General features: G+C 35.1%; 1 long non-coding RNA gene across 3 annotated transcripts; it reads left to right on the top strand.

Annotated features, from left to right (window-relative positions):
* The first annotated feature begins 3,109 nt into the window (after positions 1–3,109).
* Positions 3,110–16,973, top strand: LOC109502781. 3 transcript variants are annotated; one of them, XR_002744886.2, is made up of 4 exons: positions 3,110–3,680; positions 9,023–9,146; positions 11,453–11,490; positions 16,677–16,973. It is a non-coding gene; the product is annotated as an uncharacterized LOC109502781 (long non-coding RNA). The 3 variants fall into 3 exon arrangements; XR_006583420.1 differs by lacking the exon at positions 11,453–11,490; XR_002161621.3 differs by lacking the exons at positions 11,453–11,490; positions 16,677–16,973 and adding an exon at positions 9,768–9,953.
* The last annotated feature ends 3,189 nt before the right edge of the window (positions 16,974–20,162 follow it).

Raw genomic sequence — 20,162 nt, 5'->3', positions numbered from 1 at the left:
ATTCTAGAAACATTCTATTTATTTATGAAAAGAGGTAGCACATTCTCCTGGTTTTCCTCTTCCCTATCTGAACTTTCTTAATCATCTCCTATGATGCTGGGGCTCAATCCTGGGCATACTTTTCTTTGTATTTTACTTTTCACCTTTATCCATTCTGACAAGCACTCAAAGCCTTTTGTTTGCCTGCTTCCAACTTTATTTCTCTAGTGAAGATATTTCTTTATTTTAAGTCTTGTGTATGCAGTTGTTTAATTACGTTATCACACATATAAGCTACAAACATCTCAAATTTTCCATATCCACTACTGAATTTTTTTGTATCTGTTTACTACCGCCACCTCTGCCCCACTTAGTTGCTCAGGCCAGAAGTCTTGGTATTGTCCTTCATTACTTGTCCCTCTCCTGAACTCTGACTTGAAATCCCCCGGTAAATCCTTTTGGTTTGAACCATCCTCTCTTATTCTTCACTTCCACTACCCAATCCAAGTTGCCACCATCTCTCTTGGACTATAGCAATATGTTTACTGCTTCCCTTGCTTCCATTGTTACTCTCCTCTACTATTTTTCATATGTAACCTCAACTTTATACCTCTCAGTGACTTCTTATTTTAGTCAGCATATAATTCAAATCCTTAACATGGTTTCTCAGGCTTTACCCATAACTACTTGTCTGAAGCCAATTTTTCTCTTTACTCATTACACTCTAGTCCCCTCTAAATTTTCAGTGGGCCTCCAGCTCTTTTTTTTCTCTGAAGCTTTTATGCATATAGTTTGGTTTATCTTGAATATTTTTTTGGCCATTGTTTACTTGGCCAGATTCTAACTGTTCTTCAGGACACAGCTTGTTGCAATATTTTGGAAAAAAACTTCCTTGACATAGCTATGTCAAACATCTCTCTTTAGGTCCATTCACACTACTCTGGCATTTTCCTGGTTATTTTCTTCTTACGCTTCCACATGTGGATTTTCACACTCCATTTCACACACACACAAAAATGCAGATGAAAAGGTGTACATTTTCTTTTAAAGACTGTCAACTTAAATTTTGAAGATGGTGCTCTCACCTTATATCAGCTTATCTATTTTAACTAAGAGTGACAGCTTCTTAGTAGTACAGAGTGAAATTCTTTCCCTTTTTTGTTATAGCTTGGTTAAAATTTTGATCACTGAAAATAGCAGATGGTTCTAGGAGTATTATCCAAGGCAACCTTTGTATTCTAAAATATTAAGATAAAATATTCAATCAGGAGACACAGTGAACTTTGGTCAGGGGTTTTGTATACTAAGTTTAGAGCTTAAAAACAGACTATTGTTTAGGGCTGCTGGGTGGCTCAGTCGGTTAAGCGTCGACTTTGGCTCAGGTCATGATCTCACAGTTTGTGAGTTCAGGCCCTGCATTGGGCTCTGAGCCTGCTTCGGATTCTGTGTCTCCCTCTCTCTCTGCCCCTCCCCACTCATGCTTTGTCTCTCTCTTTTAAAAATAAACATTAAAAAAAATTAAAAACAAAAAAAAACTATTGTTTGACTTGACAATTACATCATTGAAAACAAAAGTCATTACTTTCTTCAGCTTTCAGACTGATCTACAGTTAACAGATTTTAATAATAATAATAATAATAATAATAATAATAATAACTTTATTCTTCCAGTGTCAGCCTAATGAGTCTTATTCCTCTGATTTCAGCTTTAAAATCATAGTTTTCTCCCTTACTTCTATCTGAGAAGAAAGACTATACCCGATGCAGCAGCCAGAGGATGGGGTATAACCAGAGCTTATCATATCCATAAAATTCAAGTCTTCTGATTTGGTGATAACTTTATCCCACTCTTTCTACCTCACACCCATGTTTTGTGCCCAGTTTTCTATAGCATCTGTTTGCACTTCAAATTTGATTGGGTGATCTATTGTCAACCTCAACTACACATGACGAAGATAAATTCCCCTCATATTTTTTCCTGACTTTTTCTTGTGTAACATTTGACCAACTGGATAGAAAGGTATCATTTTGCTGACAGCTCAGGTAAGGACATAAAGGATTTTCATTGCATCTCTCTTTTGATTGTCATATACATGTGATTATAAAACCCTGCTGCTTCTTCATATGGTTCCCTCAGACCCACTTCCTCTGTCATCCTCAGCACTATTCTAGATGTCATTTCTTCTAGACCTACTTCTGAAATTGTCATTTCACAAGACATTCTTACAGTATTCTTTTTCTCATCCACTGAGCCTCTGCCCTAGCAATCTACGGTTTTTTCCACTGCCAAAGCTGTTCCAGTACAGGTTATTTTGAACATACCACACCCACTCCAACCTCCTAGAAGCTTATTTCTGTATTCCTATTCCACTATAGATCAATCCCAGGTCCTTATTCTATACATCAAATCCTTTTACTAAATAAGCATTCCTCTCCTCTTTCTTTTTAAAAAATCCAAACAACTTTCTGAACTTCTTTCCAGGAAGCCTAATGTCAATTTTTCTTTATTCCTATCTTTTATTTTTTTTCCTCCTCTCAAAGCAATTATTATTCTCAGAGAATAATTTTCCTTTAAAGACTACCAAAATCTCTGACTTTCTTTCTCCTTTTCTCTTTCCCCTTAAATAGTGTCTAACATTATTTCATTTATTTCAAAAAATCTTTCTGAATTGATTATAAAGGAATATATAATATTTCTTAGTTTATTGTGGCCAAAGACATTTTATAAGGCTATTTCTTTCATCTCTTCCCATTTATTTGTATGTATCATCTATTCCTGAAATGTGTTATACTTTATTTTGATATAGTGTACTTTTATTGTTCTCTTTCATATGATGGCCACATATTTTTACTCTCCTTACCCTATAAATATGTATCAGTAAGACTGTTTGGTTTTAAGCAACAGAAAACACTTCCAAATTAAGCCCCAAATGAAATTTTTTTTATATACATATTTTTTTAACGTTTATTTATTTTTGAGACAGAGAGAGACAGAGCATGAACGGGGGAGGGTCAGAGAGAGAGGGAGACACAGAATCGGAAGCAGGCTCCAGGCTCTGAGCTGTCAGCACAGAGCCGGATGCGGGCTCGAACTCACGGACCCAGACCGCGAGATCATGACCCGAGCTGAAGTCGGACGTTTAACCGACTAAGCCACCAGGCGCCCCTGAAATTTCTAGTGGATATGGAGAAATACTTGGAAACAACAATGCATCTGGAAAATCAGAACTGGGGTACTGTCAGATACCAAGGGGTAGGACAGAAGACATAGCTACCCTCATAACCCAATATAAGCTTGGTCAGAATAACTGGACAGTACAGGAGGATCTGGCAAGTGGAGTCTCCCGGACTCCACTGAACTGCTTCTAAACTCTGCTCAAATCTTCATGCTAACACCAGGACTCTTAGTATAAGCAGCAATGACTTGAGCATACGGTTATGCATAATTAAGTATAACTTCAGCTGCATGGGGGTAAATAGAGGCTTTCTGTTTTTGAATTCAGAACATTGCCTTCTATGAACATTCAAGTGATGCAGAGGATTCCTCCCAAATTGGAAGAATGTTCAAATGTTGATGGTTAAAAACCAGACATATATACATTACGGTAGCTTTCTATATTTTTGTCACTATTTTAGATTTTAGCCTAGGGAAATGGAAACACATTTGTACTATTTTTATCTGCTATCATCCTGGTTCCTAGGTAAGATTTTTTTGTATTTGAACAATGCTAGTAACATGATTCTTGTTTCAGTATGAATGCCTCTTTTTACAAGGTAAGAGGAAAATTTCCTCTGTGATTTAGCATTTAACAGTGTTACATGTGCTAAAATAATGAAGTAAGTTTGCCTTTTTAAACATATCATGTATATATGCTGATTTGAAGCATTTGGCTTCAAATGTTTGTCTTACCTTTGGTGTCTGATTGATTAGAAGCTCAAAATGGAATGTGTGAGTTTATGTGTCTTGTATATTAACTTAATTACCTGGTTTTAATGTGCAATCTGTTAGATTTTATTGGCAAGGCATATCACAACTTTTAATGAGTCACATCTAGTACCAAAGGCACACTTTAAAAGAAAGAAACCACATAATTAAATCAGGTTTAGTCTATTTAAACACATTGGACTGATTAGATACTTCGGTTTAATTTTCTGAGAAAAGATAGGAAGTTTTAAATTGTATTAGTTATTTACATTATGCTTTTTATTCATTTGTAAGTATAAATCAATTTGGGCTATGAAAAAGGAACTTAGCATGTCTTTGTCCTTCAGCAAAATAAATGAATGCTTGGATCAGATAGAAAATGAGTGCATATATATGTGTATGTGCATTTTTAAAATATTTGGATTACTGAATCCCCAGATATTTAATGTTGTGTGCATATTTATATGTCCATTACATTCTCAAAGGAACCCTGGCCAGAATGAGATCCGGAAGCACACTTTAGTGACTACTTTATATTTCTTTCTTACTACTTAATAAAATAAATTTTAATGAAGCATCAACGAGTTATTGAAAAATATTTTATCTTTGTATATAAACATATGAAGTACTATCTCTAGCACTGTATTCATTAATCATCTTTATATTTAGATGGTAAAAGATGAAGTAAAAATGGAACCACCATCTTAACACATGTATAAACTAGATATATAATCCACTAGAAATATCTTGATAAGCTATAAACCTGAATAAATTCTCAAGTTACATTTAATGGATTAAAATGCTACTAATGAAGTCTCAACAGAGTGTGGGTTCTGCAGATTTCACAATGCAAAAATAATAATAAATGGAGGAAATATTCTTCAGTATTCAAGCATTATTGCCTAATTAAGCAAAGTAGTCATTCACATCATGGACAAACAGCTGAAATTTTGGTATACACCTTTGTTATACGTATATCTTCCTTTGTAATGTAAATTAAAATATCAACCAACATTCACATTGGAGCTGCACTTAGAAAGCTCAGTTGTTAAATATTTTAGCAGCAAACTACTGCTTGCATATTTAAGAGTTGAATTCAGTGGTCTGGACACTGTGATAGAGAGCAAGATTGCCAGTTCCACATTTATGTGGTCCAGTCTGTTTTGCTGTTACGGGATGACCTCCTAGCTTCAGCTGCTGGCTAACATGTCTCCGCTTGAACACACAGGAGATATATATACTTATGTAAAGATGATTTACGTATTTAAAAAGTTATCTCTTTCCCAGTTCTGTTGACTGTTACTGAGTTATGTTTTATTTATATGATTGTTGACTATCTTCTTTACTGAATTATCATTACTGTGTTTGCTATTGAGACATAAATTCCAATTAAATATTGTGTTTTTTCCCCTCCACATCATCGTTAGGATCTCTAGCTAGCTATGGATTATAAGAGCTGTGAAAATATTTATTTATTTATTTATTTATTTTAATTTTAATTTTAATTTTTTTCTAAATAGGCTTCATGCCCAGCCTGAAGCCCAATGCAGGCCTTGAACTCATGACCTTGAGCTCAAGACCTGAGATGAGATCAAGAGTCCAATGCTTAACTGACTGAGCCACTCAGGCACTCCAAGTTGGGAAAATCTTAAAAACAACAACAACAAAAGCAACAACAACAACAACAACAACAAAAAACCCCACATACATACCAAAACTACAAATGCAAACAAACACACACACACACTGAATGGTATTTCTAACTGTAACAATTACTGAAAAATTCATAATAGTCTAGAAACAAGTGAAACACTATCTGTAATATGTAGAAATCTGTGGTGAATATATTTCAATTGAGAATCGTTTGAAGTGGGACCAGTCAGAGAAAGTTGGCTGGGTGGAGAGTATGGTGGGGGAGACAGCGAGTGTCTAGCTAGCTGTGTGTTGGTAAAGTTCAGATGTTCTTGGTGGCAGCAGTGGGCATCTCTCTGAGAATGGTCAAATCCTGTGTAACCTGTATATTGGCTCCCCTCATTGGCCCTATATTCCAGGTTTGCTGCTGATTGCCTGAGTTTCCCTATGCCATTCTCACTTTTCTGTCTAGGCTAACTGGAATCAGAGCTTGTTGTTGGTTTGTTTTAGATTAATTGATAATGCCATTTTGATTTTTAAATAACTGATATCCTGTATCAGATGGGAGTTTTCTTTCCTGTTGGCCATGATTATTCAGTCATTCAAGATTTTATTCATTCTTATTTTTGTCATGCAAGAATTCACTTTTTAAAATCAACCAATGGGGTCTTTAATTAGATGTGAAGATGAGTTTGGATTCTCTATCTGTGAGAGATAAAATTCTGGTGGGTCTGTGGGCAATAAAATACCTTCAAAATATTTGGTTATTTAAAGAAGAGATTAATTGTTTTTAAAGAAGTACCAAAAATAATTATTTATATTATATTATATTATATTATATTATATTATATTATATTATATTATATTTATTATATTATAAAAGAAAGGGTGGTCAGAATTTGTATGTTGACCACTACTAGGCATAAACAGGGTTAGTCATGCAATAAAGAGTTTTTCTAACCATTAGGGCAGCCTTCAATTTTTGTTTTTAGTATATTTTGACCATTTTATTTCCTTCTTTTAAAAGATAGATGGTTACACCTGGAAGTTATATCACACCGTATGTTAACTAACTGAAATTTAAATAAAAACCTAAAAAAAAAAAGATAAATGGCATTGGAAACCAAGCATTTGTTATAAACAAATATTTCCTGAGACAAGACACTTGAATACTATTATGTACAAAGTTTAAGGAGCATTTATACAACTTTAACAACTACATTAGAGTTAGGACTCTTTGTTAACTATGCTCAAGTAATTGATCTTTTTAACTAGTAAGTTGGGCATTTTATTTCAATTATTCATCTAATTTAAACAACCACGAGTCTTTCATAAGATAATTATTCATAATAGGAGCCTGATCAGCTGGCATCTCAGAATTTGCCAGTGTTAGTCGTGCACATTAACTCTATTCTTGTCTAATAAATAAGGGACAACACTTAAGACTCTTAGCAGAGAGAGCTTGAGGACCAGATGAGGTGCTGAGTTTCCATTTTCAGATCAGCAATTTATAAGTGGGGGGGGGGGAAGGTATTGCAATGATCTAATCCTATTTAATATTAAACGTATATCCTGCAAATAGTGAAAGAAAGTACTATACTTGTCAAACACTCATAATTCAAAGCTAAGATTTCCATTTGGAGTTAAATTAAGCAATTATTTGATATGTATTATTTCCAGGCATGAGGGTCAAATAAGAACACAGATGAGGGAGAAAGCCTGAACTGTGTAATGTAATACAGGGAGGACAATCCCAGGGGAGAAGAAATAACAGTTGTACTTTAGTTGTCCCAAGAATGGTAGTGAGTGCGGTCTACAGATAAATTTGTTTTGAAGGTTTTATTTAACCTAAGCCTTGATGGAATTAGAAAATAATTGACCCTTTAACACTTTATAGTACATATCGTGGGTCAGTATTATTCTACGTGCTACATGTATAGTCATTTAATACTTACACCAGTCCTATGAGGTTTGTCTTAGTAAAGAACTTGTTTGGAGGTTCTAGCAGAGGGGCGAAGCTTCTCATATACCCTTGACCCAAGAACCATCCTCTTCTATCTGGGAAGGTCATCCTCTCCCACTGAGCACACATTTTCTAGAAGGATGCACATGGAGCACTAAGGGAGGAAGGGGACATCTGCCTAGCCAGCCAGATCAGAAGAATCAACCCTGGCAATCAATGGGGTGGCAGATGTTGCAGCCACATCATCCTCACATCCCAGGTTGATACTATTTGAATTACCAGTGTGCAAACGAAGAAATTAAGGTAACAAAAGATTAAGAAACTTTCCCAAGGACAGATAGCTTGGAACAGTTAGCCATGCAGACGAGATCCAGCACCAGCACTTTTCATTCCACATTTTATCCTCAGATCACCCACCCTGCCCACAGCCCTGCTAAGATAGGTCTTACAAAGACATGTTCCTTAATCATAAGATGCTGCCTCACTTCTCTAGAGAGCAAATATTTTGTACACATATTGAAATATTTTGTGCAAATGATCAAGCTGAGGCAGTGAGCTTAAGTTAAGAAATGCACTAAGAATAGGCCGGTTAAGTGGTAGAGATTAAAGCTCAACTGTCATAATCTGGAGAAGAATCTGAAGGGGACATGATGGCCATGGCTGGAAAATAAAAATGGGCTCAGGAATCTGATGGACAGAGAAAGTTAAGAGAAGACAGTAGACCCATGGGAGAGCCAGTGACATCATGAAAGACAGAGAGAGAGAAGAGTTTATCCTATTCCAGCTAACTTGTACCATTATTATACAAGAGAGAAGTTGAGAGTGTGCCTGTTTTTGTTTCTGTTTTATCATGGATTATATCATTTGGGAGGCATTGAGAATTCTCCAGGAGAAGAGTGAAATTGTCAGGGGAATGATACAATACAATAAGTAAGACAGTAGAGGGTATAATAGATTGAAATGGGAGAGACTAAGAACAAGATATTCATTATAAAAGCCTATGGCTATGGTTGAGGTAAAAGTATAATGTTATTAAGAATGGATCAGAAAATTATAAAAGAAAAACCTGAATTCTTTCATATGTTAATTTATTTATTAAATCATTTATACATTTGTTTCTGTATTTCTTTGTCAACATATATTTACTACTATATCGGTTTCTAGGAACACAAAGATGAACAACTCAGTCCTTTTCCTCAATAAACTCATCATCTAGTGAAGATGTGTATAATAGATTATTCATAGGACCAACATACCTAAACTAAGAAAATCTGGGAAACGTTTTAAAAGAAATGACATTGAATTAGAGGTTAAGGAATGGGAAGGAAAGGTCTAAGATGTTGAAATTTGGTGGCTGTGAGTGTGGTGCTGATAGCAAGAAATATGGAGATAGGAGACTGATTCATCAAGAACTGCTTTCTAAGAATCTATGGGGAAATTAGTTGAGATGTGGGAAACAAATGACCTGGACCACTAATAATTTATCTTTAATTTGTCTTCTATTGCCCTATGCGACACCCAAGGAAAATGTATGCATAGATTTGGAGGCCTAGTTAATAAACATTATCAGGCTGAGATCAAAACACCTTTGGAAGACCTACATGAGCTATACAGGATCAGATGAAGGGCTCTATGTCATTGCTAAAGGTAAGCTTAAGTCCAAGCAGGTAAATGACCATTTTGGCCTCATATCTATTAATCTTATCCCCTAGTGAGAAAAAGCTAATTCAGTTGGCAGAAAAGCAAATGAGTGTGAGGACTGGAGCAAGAAGTCAGATAACTTTCTCCAACACCAAGAACCTCTTGTGCCAACCCTTCTCAGTCTAGGGAGCCTCCAAAGCAGAACCACAGCCCTGGCTGTCTGATCTCACCATTTAAGTTGGAAGAGAGCCCAAAGGGATTACAGTGGGGACCAAAGAAAAGTATAATGTGATGTTTTTGATTCCTTGAGGAAAGACTGGTTAAATGGAAACCACGATTAATAAAGACTGAACCTTGTCTCAGCAGAAAACATTACCTATTTCCCTACAACAGTTCTTACCTCTCAAAAGTGCCTTACCTTTCTAGTATCAAAGAATGGTGTGCATCTCAAAAGTAATCATTTTTAAATGAGTTTAGAAAATGTTAACATAACTTTGTAATATCCCCTTTCTATGCACATTAACACAGAAAAACACTACAAAGTCCCAGAGGAAAGAAACTTAATAATTTATTTCCCTCAAATTATTTGATAATGAATCTTATTTATATAACCCATTAACATTGCAGAAAAGACTTTGGAAAATACTGCAGTAATGGAAGAGACTATAGACATTTGCCAGGACATTTCCCTATTCTAGAGAAACATACATTGTTTCTGAAGATATCCTGAATCTTCTAAGGATTATGTACTTTCCCAAATATGTATTTCATGCTCAATAAATATGGGCTGAATAAATATTATTTTCTCTGTGATGGACATTTCTTTTTTTAATGCATAATTATTTTTGAGAGTGAGAGAGAGCATGAGCAGGGGAGGGGCAGAGAGAGACAGAGAGGGAGACACAGAATCTGAAGCAGGCTCCAGGTTCTGAGCTGTTAGCACAGAGCCTGACACAGGGCTCAAACTCATGAACTACAAGATCATGACCTGAGCAGAAGTCAGAAGCTCAACCGACTGAGCCACCCAGGCACCCCTGTGATGGACATTTCTTACAGTGCCACCATGATATAGTCACTGGCAGTCATGTGGTATTTCCCAAATTATACCACATAGGTAGCTACTCCATATGGTTAAAAATAAACTTTGTTCTCAGAATTTGAAAGAGTTCCCCACTGTTCTCAGAGCCAAGATAACCTGTAAAGCAGTGATATTGGAGTTTGACTGCTTCACTCATGACTTTCATAGGGACAATGATAATTAGGTTTATTCACTATATCTAAATATAGATTAATTCTTTTACATTTAGGAGTCATCCCACATTGCCACCTTCCCTAATCACCACATTCCACATATACACACACGTACATGCACTACTATATATTTGTATATTCGTTTGAGCATACATTATAATTTCAAAAAAAATTAAAGATAAATTTAGTCTGAGGTATAGGTATAGTCATTATTTTGAATAATAAATGTAGAATCTAGTTTTGGGAAGTGGTTGATAGCAGAGACGCACACATTTTGGAAGCAATACAGAGAATGATGATGAAAATGTAGTGAGTATATATTTTACTGTAGCTGTGATGTTAGTCTAGGTTTCCCAAAAAAGTAAGCTCCACAAACCAAAAGCACATTCAAATGGCTAATGTGAAAAACAAATAAAAATAAAACAAGACATCACTGCTGGTAGATTTCAGCAAGAGGAAGACCAGGTAAAATTCTAGAGGTGGCTAATGACCAGCTGCTTCTGTTTCGTTGATAGTGTGCTTGGCTATAGTTGACAAAGGGACACAGTGGCTATCCCAGGCTGTCAAAAAGGGTGGTAAAAAGGCATGGATAAAAGATTTCACAAGATGCAGATATTCTGAAGAATTGAAATAAAAATATTTTAATTTCAGGATCCTGATTATCCAAGATAAAATTTTTGAAATGAAATGAAAATGAAAATGTCACATGTTTAGGGCATTACGGTGTTTATTTAACAGATTGCTGAGTTTTCTATCTGTATTTTGATTTAAGATATCATGTCTGATACCTATAGTTTTGTTTTATGAATACTAAGCTGATTAAATTTTAATGTTTACTTATAGCCTCTAAAAACCATATGGGGAGTTATCTTTTTAAAGATCATCCTTTGAATTTTTAAAGGTCTAAAAGTTTCAGTATTGCCTTAAGGCTTTCTACACATTTGTCATCTAAATCTTGCCTGCATATCCATTCAGAATTCCCCTGCACATCCATTTGCAATTTACATATACATATACATGACACCAATTTGATTAATGATCTTCCCATTCTTACTCTGCAGCTTAATGGACAAAATAGGATGTTGACAAGGCTCTTGAGGTAGGCATGAGACATACTGATTACACTGTTTTAAGGCCAATGGAACATTTTCAGTCACAGAACTTTCTGGCATTCTAAACGTCTATTTTTAATGCTTATGTTTTCAAAGTGTTTCAACTCTGATGATGGTAAAATCATGATAATTACTGCAGTTGTTTTTGTTGACCCAGCCTCTGACATTAAGTCTATGTATGCCCAACCTCTTAGAGGGAATGGGGTCTGAGCATTCTCAGAATGTGGTCTGAAGTTATTATTTGAAAAACCAAATAATGTGAGTTAGATTGTTTCTTTTTCTCATTGCTAGATTTAATTTTATCAAGAAATCATATTCATTTTTGATGGTTTTTGTCAATAATCCTGATTATAATGTTGTCTTGAAGAACTTTGTATCTGAATAGAGTTTTCAATAGTTTATTAGCTATCTTCCACAGAAACCTTATTAGGTCAGTATAATTATCTCCTATTATATGGTAAGCTTATTGGAAAATATTCTCTAAAGTAGCGTTATCCTCAAAGTGGCACTGTGATTTTAATATTCATTTTGATAGTAATAGCAGAATCTGTGTTTAATATTATGTCCTCAGGCATACTGTACTTAATACATCTTATTGCCTGACACTTTTTTTTCATTTAATTGCCATAATAATGCAAATGGAAAACAATAATGACTAAAAGATAAATATATGACCTTCAACATTAAGTGTGAGTCCATAAAGAAAATTAGGAAAGAGAGGGTGTGAAAATATGGTCGATCTTGGATAATTTTAGCTAGAAATTATTCACAGGCTGTTACTTACTTAACTCATGTTGCCTCAAGTTACATGAAAAGCTAACAATTTTTTAAATCTATATTACATATATGTAATTAATATGAACTAATTAATAATATTATGAAAGACAAACTGACAACCTTTTTTTTCAATATATGAAATTTATTGTCAAATTGGTGTCCATACAACACCCAGTGCTCATCTCAACAGGTGCCCTCCTCAATACCCATCACCCACCCTCCCCTCCCTCCCACCCCCCATCAGCCCTCAGTTTGTTCTCAGTTTTTAAGAGTCTCTTATACTTTGGCTCTCTAGGAGGGAGAATCTTAAGCAGGCTCCATGCTCAGTGTGGAGTCCAACACAGGGCTCCCTCTCACAACTGATTGTGAGATCATGACCTGAGCCAAAACCAAGAGCCAGATGCTTAACCTACTGAGCCACCCAGATACCCTCCAGTATTCCACTTATGAAGTAGGGCTGCAAATATATGCTAGTAATCTTTTTAAAGATTTTATTTTTAAGTAATCTCTACACCCAACATGCGGCTCGAACCCACAACCCCAAGAGCAAATGTCACATGCTCCACTGACCCAGCCGGACAGAATTCCAACATGCTAGTCATTTTCTCTTTTGCCTGGGATACTGCTGGCTAGTGGGACAGGGTTGGGAAGGCAACATTCAGTCTTGGGTCCATAAACTGAGCTGAGTGCCACCCTGAAGGCTGCATCCACAATATCTCCAGTATCACATGGTGAGGAGCCCATAATACATAATCGTTAGACCTAGTTGTAACCTAAAGTGCCTCAGGGATCATTAGAGACAGTTAGGAAAAAAGTACCCACTGTGCAAAAAGAAATGTAGAGTGAAGGGAAAGAAAAAAAAATGCGATTTATTTCCACTGAAAAATCAAATTACATTTTTATATGGCAATCAAAATATACATGAAATTACAGACATTTCGAGACTGAAGAGTGACACAAAAGTAATTAAAGCATGCTGAGCTTGTAGTGTTCAGGAGAATAAAAATAATCATAAACTTTAAGCCTTGATAGAAAAGTCTATAGTTAAGATTGTATGTCAAAAACATAAAAGCAACTGCTGTAAGAATGGCTTCCAAATACCACAAGGGAAAGGAAAATGTAGAAAACTTTCATCAGTGCGATAGTAGACAAGAAAGTAGAAAAAAATAATTAAAAGAAGAGGATGACAGATAATCAAATTATAAAATAAGGTAAGATAATTAAGCCTACATATATTAGTAATCACTTAACTTATAACTGTATTTCATTTACCTACAATGTTAGAAATAAGTGGATTTGAACAAACTAAAGTCCTATTATATGCTTCTTACAAAGCACACATGTAAACAAAATTGTACAAAAATATAAAATTAGAGGAATAGAAAATAAATACCACTTATCTAATAACCCAAAGAAAGTTGGTGATTAAATACGGAGTTTGGACACAGATACACATATATACAGAAATTTGATACATAATAATAATAATAATAAGTATAATAATAAGTATAATGATGATGATGATAATGATTGATGATGATGTGGTGATGAATGTTATTGTGTACATATCATGTGCCAGGCTTGATAAACGCTTTATCAACTTTAGTTGATCTGCTTCTCATGACAACCATAAAGACCTTATTTATTTATTTTTTTAATTTTTTTTTCAACGTCTATTTATTTTTGGGACAGAGAGAGACAGAGCATGAACGGGGGAGGGGCAGAGAGAGAGGGAGACAGAATCGGAAACAGGCTCCAGGCTCCGAGCCAGCCATCAGCCTAGAGCCTGACGCGTGGCTCGAACTCACGGACCGCGAGATCGTGACCTTGCTGAAGTCGGACGCTTAACCGACTGCGCCACCCAGGCGCCCAACCATAAAGACTTTAAAAGCTACTATAAATTATTATGGTCCTTCAGCTGGCTATCCATGGGCACCTTTGTTTTTAGATCTTTAGTATTTAAAATGTGAAAAGAAAAATTGACAGCTTGTAGAAAACTGGTCTATGAATACAAACAATATATATGCACAAGAGGAAAAATCAAGAAACTGATAAAACTATGAAAGGAACCCATTTCTCTACTAATCGAAACAACAACTTACTGCTTCATGCTCATCAGTTTGGCAAGAAATATAAAGTCTGCAAATACAACGATTGGCAAGCATGGAAAGAAACATAAACTTTTATACAGGGTTGTTGGAAGAGTAAATTGGTACACCTCTCTGGAAAGGTTGCAGACTAAATTTATCGTATACCCTACCAAGAAATCCCATTTCTAATATATCCTAGAGAAATGCTTCCCACACACTAATAGGGAAACATAAAAGTAGTCACAAAATCAATGCTTTTATTTGGAAATTATTAGAATTAATTTGATGTGGATAAATCTAAAATGCATAATATTGATATGGGAAAAGAAGTAAAGATACATAAAGTTGAATGCCATATACAAAAGTATAAAAGTATGCAAATTAATGCTATGCATTGTTTTAGAATTCCCATGTATTAAAACCATAAAATCATGAATTGCAATAAATAAAACAGAAATTCACGTTAGTGAATACTTCTAGGGAAAGAAGGAGGAAAGACAACCCAAAAGAGTTGTGCAGAGAGCTTCAGTTTTATCTGTAATACTTTATTTTTTCAAAAAAATATGAAGCAAAGACATGAAAACATTAAATTATGTTAAATGAAACATGAACAATGAAACATGTTTCATTAAACATCAAATTATGTTTAATGAAAACATTAAATTATGAGCAGTGGCTATATAGATATTTGTTACATCATTCTGCATATTATATTGCCCATTTGGAGTATTTTACAAAACCCTAATTAGTACTATAGTGTACAAATATGGTATGAAAACAGTACTTTCTAATATATAATTAATCTAACAATTAGATATTACAAAAATTGTATTAGATTATATATTAGATTATATAAATAAAGAGGTTTATAATATAATTTATAATATTTTCATAACACTACTTTATATGTATATTCAAATGTGTTTCCTTTGGCACTTAGGTGGCTCAGTCAGTTGACTTGATTTTGGCTCAGTTCATGATCTCATGGTTGGTGAGATCAAGCCCCAAATGAAGCCCAGATCAAGCCCCTTGGGATTCTCTCTCTCCCTCTCTCTCTCTCTCTCTGCCCCTCCTCTGAACACATGTGCATGCATGCATGCGCTCTTCTCTCTTTCAAAATAAGTAAATAAACTTAAAAAAAATGTGTTTCCTCTCTCCCAATTGTCTCAGTTCTTTTTGATTAGCATAGTTCATAGCATATGGTTCGAATTCAGTATATAATTGTAGAGTAAAACAATAACTAAAATTGAAAATTTTTCCATGTACAGAGTGTATAATTTACCACCAGAAGACTGCAGTGGGTAAAAAGAAACACAAATACAGAAACTTGGGATGCACCGATAAACATTATGCATGAAAAGATTCTACTTTTTTAGTGCTTTTCTTAGATATAATGTATTCTAAATGTCCTTGGAAATGTACACATATTTTAAAAGTGCAACAAACTATTTTAGGTGGAATTTAAGATGATTACTATAAATATAATTAATTTTAAAAGATAATTTGTAGAGCAATCTCATCACATACGTTTTTTTGTAAGTTATAGCAACAATCTGTGGATCTTTTACTACAAGCTATAAGCAAATGAGGAATAGTTTAATTCCACTTAATAAGTGAGCTTATTAGGAATTCACACAGTTTAAACAGCTGCTGTTTATAAATACAAATCCAAGAGACGAGTTTTGAGAACATAATTCAACCAACATGATAACTTAAATCTTATTAATTATGCAATATAAACGATTTTAAAATTTCAAAATTTTACTAGAATTGGGGCATTTTCATATTATGATACGACCCAGGGAAACATCTAAATAAGAGAAATTCTAATTATTGCTGTGATTTATAGATAATAAACTTTTTCTCCCTCCCCTTGTATTAGCCTGGAAAGGAATCTTTTTTATTCATAATTTAATTTTATCATCATGGACCATTGACTTATAGTTGACCTGAAGCTTAAGTAGGAATTTTACTGTAAGCAAAAGGGACAGGTATTATAAAGGGGAATGCAGTTGTTTTTAGTACACAGTCAGCTTATGTGATAAAGAGTCAGAGATGCTGCTCTTATTTAGGTATGGAAGGATGGCAGGAGAATGGAAATGGTGGCTGATTTTACCCATAGGGATCCAAAAATGGTATAATATGAAGGAACTGGACAAAGACATTAAATGTAATTTTTGTCATTTGTGAGAAAACACATTTAGACCACGATTAAATGGATTTAAAGTGACTCACAATATTACATTATATAAATGACAGGGCCTGAAAAAATGACAAACTAACAGGTCTGTTGGTTTTTTCATCAGACCCAACCTGGGCCGCCCCATCACTGAGGAAAAATAATCTGCATCTGAGGAACACGAAACTGCTGGAAACCCCTTGGCATGTAGAAGGTGTCTGGTCTGGAAGCTCGGGCTTAAGCGTGGTGTCAGGCAATTCACAAACAGGTTGGGGAAAGCTTTGTCAGTATGCTCTTTTCTCTCCACAACATAGTCCCGGGCAAGTTATAATCTTTCAGTGAATAACATGAGACTAGATACATACTTACGTGCTTATAAATACATAAAAAATAAAATAAAATAAAAATTAAAACTGACAATCCAGCACCACAAGAACTGGAGGGTTACTAATATTTAAAAGAAGCAAAATAAATTTCTTCAAAAAAAAGGATATATTGATAATACAGAATAGCTAAAAGTGATTATAAAGAATTAAAGGTAAGTGGTAAGGGACCATCTTATTTCCAAAGAGAATTGAGTTATAGTGGAATCTGTGGGAAAGGCCATTTTTATTTTTAAAAGAGAGCATTTTCACTGCCAACTTCCTTGGGCAAATTTATAATGTGTTCCAACATAAAACAAGGAAGATCTGGTTTTGACATAATTTGTTTAAAGATATGCCATTACTATTTTATCATCTTGTTGTTCACAAACATCCACGAATATTTGAACTCCTCCCTCCTCCGGCTTCTCTCTCTCTCTCTCTCTCTCCTTTTTTTTCCTGTGTGTGTGTGTGTGTGTGTGTGTGTGTGTGTGTGTGTGTGCGTGTGTGTTTTGGTAGGGGTGTATCTCAGTGAACATTTTAGGATGAATTCCAGCAAAATATCCCAAAATGGTAGAATTAATCTGTTGGAAGAAGTAATTAATTTAGTATTAATTTAACCTTTGATAAATTCTTTTTTTAATTTTTTGAACAAAATTATTTTTTAAAAACATTTTTTTAACATTTATTCATTTTTGAGAAACAGAGAGAGACGGAGTGTGAATGGGGGAGGAGCAGGGAGAGAGGGAGACACAGAATCCAAAGCAAGCTCCAGGCTCTGAGCTGTCAGCACAGAACCTGATGCAGGGCTCCAACTCACAGACCATGAGATCATGACCTGAGCTGAAGCCTGATGCTCAATTGACCCAGCCACCTAGGTGCCCCTGATAAAATCTTTCAAAACTCATGATTTAATTTTCATTTCATACTAAACTATTCTTTCTGGTAGTTTAATTTTTTTTATACTGAGTCTTTTTTTTTTTAATAATACATCAAACCACCAACTTACAAGTGGACACTTGCTTTAGGTCTACTTGATATGGGGTATTAGTTTAAAATAGTTTGTAAATTACTTAGAGGTTACAAAAACAAGGGTGGGGCTATATTCATGCACTATTGCATATAATAGGGAATTTTATCTGCCAGAAGATTCTGAGTTTGTGTCTTAAAGTAAAATTATGATACAGGCTTTGTTGATGCACTACTACAGGACCTATTCTAAGACTGTACATGCTAGAACACAATCTATTTGTGGAATCAAGGCAAGATCAATGAGCATAGTGAAGAGCTTATTCTATTTTGAGCCATTTTCTTGGTGAGAGAGAGGTTAGACACAGTAGTGGCATAATTGTGTCTAAACTCTGCATGCTTCCTAAGAAAAATATTTAATGGAGTGATTCATTTTTTGAGACAGAAGCTTAATATAATATTAAGGTGATATTCAACATGTAGAAGTATTTATAACCTAAGGGAGAAGGTCATATTTTCATGAAAATAAATCAGACTACATTTTGAGACTATCTTAAAAGTTTCTAGAATCAATAGTTTAGGACAACTGAATTTGTCTTTCAGGAAAATATAAAAAAATTCTAATGGCAAGAGTTGCCTGATTTGGATTTTTCAGTTTAATGAGATTATGCATTTCATAGTAGACGCAATGATAGGAATCCCAGAAATATAACAATTTCAGAGAGATATTCCAGAGACTATCAATTTGAATGAATTCACCTAATCACCAATACAGCAGTTTTCATTGTGAGCTAGAGGCTTTCCAAATGGAACACTGGCTCTGGAGACTGCCAAAGATTCTCTTTGACATCTGTTATGATAGAATTTAATTATTTTGAATTGCTTACAAAAATTCTAACAATTAATTTTATTTTGATTATTATTATTTTTTATTTTTAATGTTTATTTATTTTTGAGACAGAGACAGAGCATGAATGGGGGAGGGTCAGAGAGAGGGAGACACAGAATCTGAAGCAGGCTCCAGGCTCTGAGCTGTCAACACAGAGCCTGACGTGGGGCTCGAACTCACACACTGTGAGATCATGACCTGGGCCGGAGTCGGACGCTTAACCGACTAAGCCACCCAGGTGCCCCTAACAATTAATTTTAAATCACTATATTCAGTGTCATAAAATTCCTTTTCTTCCTGATATTTAAACTTTATTTCCTAGAGGTTTAAGCAGGATGAAACAGCTACACATGGATACATCTGCAAAATAATCTTGTCACATGGTAGTATCTAATACAACACTACCCAAGGTAAATCCGGGTTCTTCAGGTCACTTACTAAAGGATGCTATCTCCTCCAGGGTAAAAGAGGAATCAGTACTCAGGTAACAGAAATAGATTGTATACTTTCCGAATCTCTGAGTTGATTCCTCTTAGATGACTGAAACTGTGTGATGTAAATTTACCTTGTTAGATAGATAGGATGTGTGAGATGAAGCTGTTAGTTTTATCAAGGACTTCACATATTTCAACTACAGTCAGTAGAAAATGATGGTGTCTTCACAAGCTCTGTTTTAGGCAAAGGTGATATTAAAAATATTTCATATAAGATCTGGTTGATTATGAAAGCCTACACCGATCTATGTGTTTATAAACCAGTCATTTGTGTGAGCTAGGTACACAACGGCCTACAGTGACACGCTGGCTTGCTTTCTTGAATCAACTATTGAAGGTTTAAAACTAGTAATGTACTTCTGATAGAGCATTTTAGAGATAACCTCAGTTTTCCTCAGGAGTTTTCCTTTCAAGGAAGTTAGTAGGAGTAACCCTGAGCTGCATAGATTCCAAGAAACATAAGAGTTGGTGTGGGACATTTAAGGTAATCTAGACTCCACAAGAAATACTATTTTGCTGCCAGAAACCACAGTACGTTTGTAATTTTGAAGAAGAGACATCTATGTTCGCTAGGCTCAGTGCCTCAGCACTAGATGTAGGAAACTTTAATAACATACTTTAACCACTACGGAGAGCTCAATTTCTTACTCCATTTCTGTTGTGAGTCAAGGGTACAACTTAGCATTGTCTCTAGGGTTTCTGACTTGGAGTGGGAGGGGCAACTAATTTAAAGGTCTGCCGTTGTAACTTGTGGCCTGTCTCTTTTGAAACGTTACTTCCAACTTGCTTGCCGACTCTTCCATGTCCTGTGGCTCCTGCACTAAATAATCCTTCTTCAAGAGAGGAAGAACCCAGAAACCCCTATGCTCCTCTTCACCCCACACATTAGACTATTAAGG

This window comes from Felis catus, chromosome C1 (assembly GCF_018350175.1).
Source record: "Felis catus isolate Fca126 chromosome C1, F.catus_Fca126_mat1.0, whole genome shotgun sequence".
In the NCBI taxonomy this organism is placed as follows: domain Eukaryota; kingdom Metazoa; phylum Chordata; class Mammalia; order Carnivora; family Felidae; genus Felis; species Felis catus.
The sequence above is the reverse complement of the archived record's forward strand: the minus strand, read 5'-3'. Positions and strand labels throughout refer to the sequence as shown.